The sequence below is a fragment of the Impatiens glandulifera genome, chromosome 2, assembly GCF_907164915.1.
Source record: "Impatiens glandulifera chromosome 2, dImpGla2.1, whole genome shotgun sequence".
Taxonomy (NCBI): domain Eukaryota; kingdom Viridiplantae; phylum Streptophyta; class Magnoliopsida; order Ericales; family Balsaminaceae; genus Impatiens; species Impatiens glandulifera.
This window is the reverse complement of record NC_061863.1, coordinates 1,845,133-1,857,620: the sequence shown is the minus strand read 5'-3', so window position 1 is coordinate 1,857,620 and position 12,488 is coordinate 1,845,133.

Sequence of the window (12,488 nt, the reverse complement as noted above, 5' to 3'; positions counted from 1 at the left end):
TGAAGTAATTTAAATATTATGAAATATATTTAAAATTTTAAGAAATTAATAAGTTAGCTAGGAATAATTAGTTCTTAATGAAGTAAAATAATCACAATCAAGTGTCATTTTTATAAATTTTATATTATACAATTATTTCCTAGTTCTAATTTAGTTTTGATAAAACTTTTTTATCTTTAATATATTTTTTATTTGTATTAAATATCTGATAGACTTTGCATTTTGAATCAGTTGTGGATGCAGTAAATAAGATTAATTGATGTGGGACAAAAAAAAACATTTAAAAAATAATAATTGTGGTGTGAATAAGTTGACTAATTGTAATGAAAATAAGACATATATAATTGATGTTGTTTTTTATATAAAAATAATAAGTGTACTAGATTGAATTTTGAGATAACTCTTGAATTTTAAAGAATAATCCTACTTAATTATTCAACTAACTATTTAGTAATAAATTCATTAATAATAATATTAGTATTAAGGTTTTTGTTTTATAAGATTGTTTGATAAAAAAAAATTATTTGAGTGAGATATTCTGTGAAGAAATGATTGATTAAATTCAAAATGGCTTTATATATATATAAATTCAAATATTGGTCAATTTAATCAATTTTTATGTACACTTCTTTTTTTTATATAGCATTAAGAAAAAAAAGGACAATATTGTAATTTATTAAAAAAGTTATACATTTTTATTATTAATTTGAAATATATATGTTTTTAATAAAATGTCTCATAAAATAGGTTAAACAAGTGGGTATATTAATGGCACAATAAGATTGTAGAATTTGCTAGTGAATTTAATAAAGATTTATTCCACGATTAGAAGAAAAAAAAGCTTTTTGCTAGTGAATTTAATAAAGATTTATTCCACGATTAGAAGAAAAAAAAGCTTTCTTTAACACGTGAGTTTGAATTTTTACTCATTTAATTCTGCTAAATTTTATAATATTTTTGTTAGACTTTGATTGAGATTTTATATACAACTTATTTGATAATAAAATGGTTTATGTTTATATAAGTCTCATAATATTAAACTTGATTTGAATGATTAACATTGATTGTGTTTAATAAGTTTAATCGTTTTAATATTTTTTTAAAATTATTTGTTACAAATTATCTAACTTTTTCGTTAAACGTTCAAATAGTTTTGATTTTATTTATGCATGATAACTTGTTTAAAAACACTAATTTAACAATTTATTATGAGATTAGTTTAATGTAATTTTTAAAAATCTCTTTAAAACTCATTTGTTGTTTTATTGATGGCAGTTTGGGTATCATATTGTGAAAACTTTCATGATAAGATTTTAAAAATAAAGAAAAATGGACACATTCAATGGTTTATTTGATAGAGCATAATTTTCTTGAAGAATCTAATTTAGTTATTTGAAGATACGCTTAATTTATCTTTTTAATTTGTTTTAGATTATTCGACTTATTCACTAAATGTTCAATTATGTTTAATTTTATTTATACATGATAATTTATTTACAAAAGTTACTAACTTATTACACAATTGTGTTTTATTCTTGTTTTTAAGGAAAATCAAACAAACTTTTATTGTTTAAAACTATCTTAGATGTCTAGCATAATATAATTTTAAAAAAATCTCCTTTACAATTCATTTGGTGCTTTATTTATGATAATTTTGTGTTTTATATTTTATATCGTTGAAACTTTTAAATTGACAAGTCGAAGACTTTGATTACTATTTTGTGTGTGATTGATTTTCTTGAAAAGATACTTTTCCATTATATAAATTTATCGAGTGAAAATATGTAACTATTAAGGATTACATTAAATGAAAATTTAGGGTCCATGTGACATTTAACTCAAATGAAAGTGAAAAAATTTGAAAATTTTGTAACAAAAAAAAATGTAAATTGAAATAAAGATGACGGTTGTAGGGAAATAAGCTACTCCAAGCTAATATGCCATAAATAGGCCTATAAAATTTACATCACCTTCTTGTCCACTTAATTAAAAAAATATTTAATGCAGTGAATCTCTAATATTATAATATGAAGATCACCATATGTCAATTTGAATGATATGCTTTAAATCACTCCCTATCTTTTCTTTTGTCCTTCATGTTTATTTTTATTATTATTTAATTCAAATTGTTTTTGGTCATATCATCATTAGCTACTCTCCTTATAGGGTTTTTAATAGTGAAGTCAATTAAAAAAAGCTTATGATTATTTGAAATAAATTAATAGTCAAAAGTGTACATTTGGTCAAATATTAACATAAATGCTCTTAAAGCTCGTTTGAAACGATCGGGGATTTTCTTAGAATTTTGATGGATTTTACAAAAATATAAAAAACTAAATTTTTTGATAATAAAAAAATTTATTTGAGATTTATTTTAAGATAATTATTATTTTTATAAATAAAATTTAATATAAGTAAAATAAATATATTTTTAATTAAGTAATTTAATAATTAAACAGATTTAAAAAAAATACAAAAAAAAATATCTCAGTACAAATGAGCTCTTAGTGAGTTTAACTATTTCTTTTTGTCTCCCATTTACAATTTTATTTATCAGGTTAATTATTTAAAAATATATATTAAAACTAGATTAGCCTAACATTTCAATAAATTTATATAATCCTAATGATAAATTCTATAAATCATTCATAAAATTAAAATTTAAAATAATAAGATTATTTATTTTTAAAGGATAAAATATTTATTAAAGTAATAAACATTTTAACCATTGAAAGTATATTTTAGTACGGGTAATTCCCTTTTTGTCAACAGTTGGTATAAGCCCGGTCAACTCTCTTAATCGGGCAATGGGTGAATCCAACGCCTGCTCCTTTAATCCTAAGACAGAAAATTCGAATGCAACTAACCTACTCATAGGCTCAGGAGAGAATCACACGAATATCCTCATTGAAAATCATGGGTCTCCAAAGCCAGGAGGAAATGGTGGAAATCTGACTGACGTGAGCAAGAGCAATAATAAGGATTTTGCAGTCAACACGTTAGGTATATTTTCTACCAATCCCAATAACACTCATGAGATGAATGCAAATGATAATAGAACTGTTAGTAGAGTACATGTTGATAGTCTAGATTGTAATAGTCTAGGACATGCTCTAAGAAAAGATAGAGTAGTTCTGGAAAATAGTCTAGAAAATAAAAATGCATAGTTTATTAACTCGGATTGCAATGAGAATCAAATTCAACTTGAGACTATTGACATACCTGACTTAGACGAAGAAGCAGAGAAATTAATTTAGAAAGATTTAGAAAGAGAAAGAATTAATGCAGAAAATCTGGGTGAAACAGGAAAAACGCAAAGAACAGCAGCGTAAGCATTGGGTAAAGAAACAGACCCGAGGAAATGGAGGGTCGGTTTTAATGAAAGGGACAACCTGAAAGGGATTAGAAAACAGATTAAAAACTGAGTAAAGATCAGAAAACAGGTCAAAACTAGACTAACGAGCACAATGAACAACAAAAACAGAATGTAGGGCAGAAGAACAAAGGGAAACAAAAGTTGACAATCCAGTTCAAGAAAGGGGAAAGATTTTCTTTGGACATTTAAGCCAAAAGTTGAAATTACTGGTTCCTCGTTTGAATTCAAACTACCCCAAGAAGTTGAGGAAAACTATGTAAAGTCATGGAAGAATGTCATAGTGGGCAACTTCATCGAAAGAAACAAGGTACCATTTCTAGTAACCAAAAAAACCCTAATGGAACAATGGGAGAAAATGGTCTAGAAAATGTAACATCAAATATTCATGACTTGTACTTTCTCAAATTCAAAAAAGGATTAGATCTCGAAAGTATTCTGATCAACGAGCACATATTTGTTGGGAAAAACTACATTAAACTCGAAAAATGGAAATAAGGTATGAACCTCTTCAGTAAGCCCAAAGAAACTGTGCAAATCTTGTTCCAATTGTGCAACATCCCTCCCTACATGTATAACCCTGAAGCATTAAGTCACTTTGTGAGCTTATTGGGGAGTCCACTCTACATGGACCCAACTATATAAAAAGGTGAGCATATGACTTATGCTAGGATATGCATTGAGATACACCCGAGATCAAATCTTCCACACCAAATGATGACAACGGACAGAAAAAGTGAACCCACAATTATGAGAATCTCATATGAGTGGAGGCCGAGTAGATACTTTGACTGTAATACATTCGAACATGTCTGTTATAAGTGCCCAAAAATGATGAAAGAAGAAAGGAAGAAGAAGATCGATGAAGAGACATAGACAGAAAAAAACAGAAAGAAGAACAAGAAAGTTTGGAAAAAGAAAAGATTGAGAATGAAAGGAAGAAAGAGGTTACTAAAGAATCAGTATTAAGTAAGTAGAATGATCAAGATAAGGAAGGAAAATCATAATAGGGTTTTGAAGAACAGGGGAAGAAAGATAGAGTGGTAAGAGATTTGAAATCAAAGGCTGAGAACGAAGAGGTAACAATGAAACTTGAACCGGAAGCAAGAATTAATACCTAAGAGGTTATGGAAAGGGAAAGCGTGGGAGAAAGCAAGAAAGGAGAAGTGGGTGAAGAAAATGGGAAAGATAAAGAAGAGGCATCTGAATCGGTTGAAACTGTGCAATCTCCAATTCTAAAGAAAGTTGACTAGAGAAACACAAAAATCCCAAAATAATAAAGTAATCAAATTAAGGAAAATACAATTCCTTATAGCCCTGCTATATGAGAAAAACGGAAAGGAATAAAAGGTAAAGAAAGAGAAGTAAAATTGGAACATATTCTTTTCATTAATGAACTTAATGACATGGAATATTAGAGGGTTAAATGACCCTATAAAAAGAAGAGAAGTTAGAAGAATAGAAAAAAGGAATGAAATCATAGTATTTGGAATTATTGAAACAAAAGTCAGAAAAAATCAAATAGAGAATGTTGCTCAGGGTTGCTTTAAAGAAGAATGAGAATTTATTCATAACTCTGATGGGTTAAAAGTAGAATTTGGGTAGGATGGGATAAAAGAAGGGTTGAAGTCAAGAAATTTTTTGAAAGCAATCAAGTTATTTTGATAGAGGTTATCAATCTGGTGACAAGGATAAAAATATTATTTGCGGTAGTCTATGCAAGCAACTCTAGGACAGAGAGGAAGACACTTTGTAATGATTTGAGAAGAAGCATTACTAACGACAAACTGTGGGTTATTATGAGAAATTTTAACGTTACAAGATTCAGAAATGAAAGAGAGTCTGAGACAGACATAACACAAGACATGCAGGATTTTAATGAATACATTCGAGACATAAGCTGCATTGAACCGTCTTCCTCAGATAATCTATTTTCATGGTTAACTTCAAGAGGGGCGGACAACATGAGAAAGAGCATAATTGATAGAGGCCTAGTGAATGAAAAATGGGTGGATTTTTACCAAAAAAGCCAAATCCAGGTTTTGCAATCAGGTATTTCTGATCACTGCCCTTTGAAATTCTTTTGGGAGAAGGAGAAAAAACATAAAATACCCTTTAAGTTCTTCAACTTCTGGATGAAAGATGGAGAATTTACTGAAATCCTTAATGAAACTTGGAACATTAGAATTAATGGAACAAAGATGTTCAAAATTTGTGAGAAACTAAGATTACTGAAAAGGAAACTGAATAAGCTAGACTAGAAAAAATATAGTGGGATTTTTAAAAGAGTAGAGGAAGCTAGAACAAAACTGTAGGAAATACAAAGCAAGGCACTAAGAGCCCCAAATCTACCTTATAATAGGGAAGAGGAAAAAGAGACTCTTACGCGATTCAGAGGCTTTTTTTCTAAATAGTAAAGTTTTGCTAAGCAAAAATCTAGAGAAAATTGGCTTTAATTAGGAGACAATAATACTTATTTCTTCTATAAAAAAATGTTCATCAAGGAATTTCAGAAATCAGGTACTAAGGCTCACAAACTCAAATGGAGATGTTTTACAGGGTCAAAAGGCAGTTAACGAGAAAACAATAAGTTTATACAAAGAGCTGATTGGAACAGAAACGAGCACAATAATAGAGAACAGCCGAAGATTGCTTCAACCGATTGTGCAAAAGAAAATCATTGAAGAAAGTGGTAACTAATTGATTACAAGAGTCAGTATGGAAGAAGTCAGAAAAGCTGTGTTTTCGATGAAAGGGGATAAAAGCCCAGGGCCAGATGATTTCAACGCGAACTTCTTAAAAAAACAGGGAAATAGTGGGTAAAGATGTAAGCGAAGGGTTTTGGAATTCTTCCAAAACATCAAAATGACGTCACAGTGTTGAATTTGATTCCTAAGAATTCAATTTCAGAAAAAAATTAAGGACTTTCGTCTTATTTCATGCTGCAATGTTATTTACAAAATTATTTCAAAAATTATTTCGCAACGTTTGAAAATAGTTATTGATAAGCGTGTAGAATTAGGGCAATCAACATTTATTCCTAAACGCTCTATTTCCCATAACATCTTACTCATGCAGATCTTATTGAATGGATATGGCACGAAAAATATATCGCCACGTGTGGCTTTCAAAATTGACATTAGAATTTTTTTTGACTCGATCAGATGGGGATCAATCCACGAATTACTATTTGCTGCAGGTTTTCTAATTATTTTCATTGATTGAATTATGAAATGTGTTTACACTTCTCACTTTGTTGTGAGCGTGAATGGTATTCATGGAGACTTTTTCAAGGGTGAAAGGGGAGTAAGGCAAGGAGACCATATATCTTCTTACATATTCGTCTTAATAATGGAAATTCTTGATTGCATTTTAAAAATGTTTTTGAGAAGTCATCATTTCAAATTTTACTCGTACTACAAAGAAGAAGCAATAACCCATATATGTTTTGTAAATGATCTATTTTTTGTGGCTTATGCGGATGTTGAATATGTTAGTATAATAAAAAAAAGCTCTAACAATCTTTTCGAGTATTACAGGTTTATACATCAATAAGGATAAAAGTCATGCTTTCTATGGAGGGGTTAATAAAGAAATGAAAGAAAACATATTCAATATTATGGGAATCAAGGAAGGTGAACTACCAGTGAAATACCTTGGAGTACCCTTGTCATCAAAACAACTCCGATATAATCACTTTAGACAACTATTAAAAAAAATGTTAGAAATTATGTCTTGGGTTGGGCTACAAAAAAACTGTCTTATGTAGGTAGAATCAAGCTCGTTAAAAGAGTCATCTTTGAAATTATTGGCTATTGGGCACAACAGATAGTCATCCCAAAGAAAGTAATGACTGAACTCAATAGAATCATGAGAGATTATATTTAGAGAACACAAGGCAGAGGAGGAAAAAAAGTCAAACGAGAAGATGTTTGCACTCCCATAGAAGAAGGTGGATTAAGAATAAAAAGTTGTGTTGAATGGAACAAAGCCCTCACCATCAGGAACTTATGGGAGTTGGAGCAAAAAGAACTCCCTGTGAGTCAAATGAGTGCATTCAAGATTTATGAAAGAAGAGTAGAGTATCTGAACACGAAGCATCAATTAAAAAATGGCATGGTCATTGAAGAAAATCCTAAAAACAAGAAAATATGTCTTTCAAATGGTGAAAACCACAATTGGAAATGGAAGAGGGGTACTATTCTAGCATGATCCTTGGCTGGATAATATTCTCATTATATTTAAAGAAGAAATGCAAGGAAACATAGTTAGAAGAGAATAAATCAAGTACTCATTTAGAGACGTCTATGAAGGTAAATGTGATTCACTTTTGAGGCGTATTCCAGAAGGTGATAGAATCATAAACCAAATGAGGTAGAAGCAACTCAATGAAAGAAATGATGAAATACGCTGGAAAACGGAAAGTAATGAGAAGTTTATTACAGGAAAGGCATGGGAAATGGTTAGAACAAAAGGACATGAGGTAGATTGACATAATGTGGTATGGTCTCCAAAGATTATTCCTCGTCACCAGTTTATTCTATGTCTGGTATACAGGAAAAGGTTGACAACAAAAGACAGAATTCAAAAATACATAAACATTCCTGATATCAACTTGTCCCATGTTCGGGAATTGAGGAAAACATAAACCATTTATTTGGGAAATTCTCTTTACTAATACAAATCTGGAGGAGGTATGCTGCAAACATGAATATCATCAACTTTTCAGGAATATGGGAAGAAATCCAAGAGTGGATGAAGAATAAAGCAAAAGGAAGATCCTTTTATGTAAGTATGTTGAAATGTTACTTTGGAGTAGTAATCTACAATATCTGAAAAGAAATAAATTCAAAAACTCACAGTGGAAGAAATAGAACCGGTGAAGATATTTGAAGAGATATAACTTCAGATGAAAATGCACTCATTCAATCCTAGAGAGAAATTAAAATGAATGAAGAGAATAAAAAACTCTGTTAGATATGGGATATTTAGTTTGAGAATGTCACAAGTAGAATAAAAATAAAAACGATATAGACGCTAATTAATTGTTGTTGTTGTCTGTAATTCAATTATTGTTTTATTGTCAAATCTAGAAATTGTCTAGATTTGATCTTAAATTTTTTTTTTTTTTTTTAAAAAAAATTGTATAAACACACATAGTAGGCTTGGTTTTTAGGTTGCCTTATACTATTTTGTTTTATTTTAACTTAATCAATATTTTTATTTATAAATTAGAAAAGATTTTTAGATAATATAACTAAAAATACGATTTGAAGGTCAAACGCACCTTATTATTAATTATTAGCTATATGCTGGGTTGTTTGGAATTGACTACCCTAACTCCTAACTTATACCTTAACTCATGTGTTTGTTGAGCTTCACATGTTACGGGATATGTTAAGACATTTAATGTAGCAAACTGTTACTTTTTTAACAATCAAATATAAAAAACAGTGTTTTAAATTGTGAAATATTTAAAAATGGTTATATATATTTTTTATAAAATAATATATTTTCCATCAACACTGCAGGATCCATGTGACGTCGTCCTTGTATAATACATATATAAACTCATGATTATAGTTAAAAGCTACCAAAATTTTGTAGAGGACATTCAAACTCATGAGGGATTTATTATAGAGGGGACCTAGCTAGCTATTACTCCTACTCCTAAGTACTAAATACTAATCCTTACAAGAACAAATAACATTAAAATCTTTTCACATTCAAACTTATCTCTCTTTTCAATTTTGTCCTTAAACTTAATTGTAAAAACAGAAGATATAATGATTGCTCATAACTTAAATAACCCATCAACCTCTAGTATATTTATTTATTAATAAAATCAATTAAAATATAAAATATATCTAGTTTTATAATTTTACTATTGTATTGTGGATGTTTTTATGACTGTTAATATTGTTGTTGTCTAAGTTGAGATATTATTATATTTTTTTATCAAAAAATAAATATTAATTATAAGAATGAATCTAGAAATTAAGGTTATGTGTGGACTTGAATATTTTTTATGAAAATAAAAATAAATAATTTTTTTTTTATCTTCACAGTACACCATCATTTTATTTGATTTAATCAATCTAATTAGTAATTTTCCTTTTATTATGTAGTTGACTTAAGTCCACCTCAATTCTGGGTGCCTGCTTTTATAAACTTTTATAAATGTGATTATTTATGTGCATGATGATTATCAATTAATTTATTTTGATTTTTTTTAATAAAATGATTATACTATCATTATTGTTTTAAAAAAATATTATATGCATGTGAAATGAAGATTAAGTTACCAAAGGAGGGTAGATGGTGTTCGACATTTTATTTTCGATAATATTCTACATTAAAAAAATTATTGTAGACAAGATAGTGATTTATTTGAATTTAATCTAAATTATAAATTATGTCATTCATGCACTTAAACATGCTTGTGACTTGTAGTGGCATATTTGATTTGTTAAACATATGTAGAAATATTTTGTAGAGTTTATATATGAGTTTGAATAAGAAAATATTAATAAATTTATTAATATATATTTAGTTAAGTTAAGTTATTTTTCAAAATATTATCTAATTTAAATCAAGTTTTGAATGGGATGATGGGCAAAAAAAAAAATTTGTTTTGAATGGGATGATGGAAAAAAAAGTGTTTCTAAAATAGAAAATATTACATTTATCGTTAAAACTTAGTTACGCAAAATATTTATTAAAAAATTATTGACATTTTCCTATCCAAAACAAACTCCATACAGGGCTTTTATAAATGAACTTGCAAATTTATGTTTACTAAATGGACAAATTGTTTGAGATGATACTCCAACTTTCAAACGCAATCAACTAGTTATATACGTTGTTAGCGAAATATTAGTCACGGCATTCAAATTAAAGGACTTAATGACAACAATTAGCGTGTTTAGGAGTTGTTTTAAAGTTTGAATTTGAGAGAAGAAATTAAAATTCTTGATAAATTAGAGGGGGTGAATTTATGTTAATATAACAAAAGTAATGTAATAGGGAGGGTGGTAGATGCTAGTGAATATTAAAGCTAGTCACATGGTAAAATAGTCCATTTATGCAGCCTTTGAGAAGAAGAAACAATGAAGAACACTTTCTTTTTGGAATTTTACTTTTTAACTTCACCCACACCCAAAGAATCTCAGATCTTTTTAAGGTGAGAATCTTACTTCTTATAAAGTTAATTAATCAATCTTACTAATAACAGTTCACCTAAAATAAAATTGGTTAAAATTATAAATTTTCAATTGAGCATAGTATTTGTTATACAGGAGAGTACTCTCACCTTTATTTGTTTTTGGATTATTCAAATAATGCAAATTTGATGATATGTGATCATATACTTTTATATTTGTTTTAAATCTTTAGTGTACCTTATTATTAATTTGAAATGGGTTATTTGAATAATCATTTGGATAATCTAGAAAAGAAATTAATTTTGATTGAGGTGAAAGTGAATTATTAGAATTAAATAATTAAAATATTTTTATTAAACTTATAAAGTCATATATTGACAAATTTATTATAAACTAAAAATATTATATTTATCTATACGAACTTAACAAAATATGTCATATTTATCCATTTTAAAAATAAAATAATAAATTTTTAACATGTACTTGTTTATTTTTTTAATCTATGTAATTTATCTTGGTATCACTCAATGTAAGGAAAAAATTCCAAACACAAACCATCATGATAAAATATTTTTGATATTTATTTTTATTTTTTAAATTATGTAATTTATCTTGGTATCACTAAATAATTTTATTTTTATTTTGAATTTTGAATTTTTAAACTAAAATTAATAATTTAAATATATATAATTTATTTTTAATTGTTAAAATTAATAATAATTTAAATCAAATATTTAAACAATAATTTATTTTAAAATTTTAAATAAGATTAAAAATTCTAATTTAAACATTATTTTATTTATAATATATTTTATTTAAAATAACTATAAAAATATTTATTAAATAATTAATTAAGTTTTTATTAATATAAAATAACTCTTTATTTTATAAATTTACAATTAATCAACAATATCAACCAACTCTCAGTTTTGATTAATTTAGAAATATACATTTTTAAGTAAATATTGTCATTCTATTTTTTTTTTACCTGGACTGAATTTGTGACTAGGTCATTATTTTACTATCATATTTAAATGGGCCCAAAATGGTTCGGTCCAGTACAGAATTGTTAATGAGATATTTGCTTCAATTGTTAATTTTCATAAACTAGTCTTATGTCTAGTTATGTAAACGAACCGAGCCGAATATTAAGTACCAATATAGGCTCGACTCGTTTATTAATATGCGAACTCGAGTCTAGCTCAAACTCATTTTTGTCGGGCTCACAAGCTGTTCACGAGTCGAGCTTTTGAGGTTCGCTTAGTATATATTCGAGCTCGAGACGAAATAGAACATTTTATAGTCGAACTCACGAGCTTTCCGCGCTTAACTCATTTATAATATTATCTATTAATGTAGATAGTAATTCAATTTTAATTTAAAACAATAATATATGCATTTTATTTTCTATTTTCAATATAAATTATTATATATATGGACGGACGCAGGATTTTGAACTGGGGTGGGTTTGAAAAAAAATTAGTCTGAATTTAAAATCAAATATATAAAAGTAAAGTTTTACAATTTTTGTAATAATTATATAAAAAAATAATGAATTATATTAAATTTTTTTAATAAATTAAGGGTAATGTCATATTTTTATCGTAAAAAAAAAAAAAAAAAATCGGGATGGGCTGAAGCCCACCCGAGCCCCTACATAGATTCGTCCCTATATATATGTATAATTAAATACATACTTCATTTCAAATAATTTTTATCTGAATAAAATAAAATAAAATTATGATTTAATACAATGTTTTACAAGTTACATTTAAATGAGCTTCTAAACGAGCCTCCTTTAAACGAGCTTATAAAAAACATGTTTTAATTTAAGCCCTTAAACGAGCTTTTAAACTAAATGTTCGCAAGCTAACGAGTCGAATGTCTAAAAGCTCGACTCGTTTAAATTTTCGAGGTTTTAAATGAACTTGAACGAACTTTTTATCGAGCTA